Genomic DNA, 808 nt, shown 5'->3' with positions numbered 1-808 from the left:
AAAGGAAGTTGGAGATTGGCCTGTAATTAGCTAGGACAGCTGGGTCACTCGCCACTTTAAAGGCCAGGCGCCCATTAATTGAGATAAATTGATCCAAAGATATTTTAAAGTGCAGCCAGCAGCTTAGGTTAGCATAGCTATTGAAACCAGGATAAAGGCTCGTTCGGTTCATCCACAGCTTTTGGAACGTTAACCTTCGATAAATGACTCGCTTTAAGCTCACCTCTGACAGCCTGAGTGCACATGTGGGTCCTGCAACAGTCGACACACTAACAGCAGAAAATATTAACACATCTGTCTGCAATAAACGAGGATTATTAAATATATAAAGTAGATCCAACAAAGACTGCCTTTATATTTGAAACAAGGACAAAGCCTGACATCATTATATAGATAACACTGTGTAATCCAGCTCTTCTCTCTCACCCTCTCACCTGTTTCAGTGTGAAAGGATTAATCTGGATTATTTTGCAGATGTGGAGAGATTCCTGTCTGTAAGTCAGACCAGCACAAAGATGAAGAAGCATGGACTGACCGCTCGGCCCCTAAAGGTAGCAACAAGCATCCGAGTGGAGAGTCTTCCTCCGCCTGTGGTCAAAGGTACACACAGAAAGCAGTACATGCTGCACTTATTCTCTTTGGGCTCTTGACGAAGGCGGTCGCACTTTCTCCCTTCCCTTATCTTTCCTGCTTGGCTTTCTCATGTCTCCGTCTAGTCTTGTCTACTTCTCTCCCTTTACCCTGGAAGAGTCTCACAGTCTGTTCTCTAAAACCTAAAAGAGGAATTATGGATTTGACACCCTCTTCT

This window comes from Pundamilia nyererei, unplaced genomic scaffold (assembly GCF_000239375.1).
Source record: "Pundamilia nyererei isolate P.nyererei 1_Seehausen unplaced genomic scaffold, PunNye1.0 scaffold00422, whole genome shotgun sequence".
Taxonomy (NCBI): Eukaryota; Metazoa; Chordata; class Actinopteri; order Cichliformes; family Cichlidae; genus Pundamilia; species Pundamilia nyererei.
Note: the sequence above shows the minus strand (reverse complement) of the source record.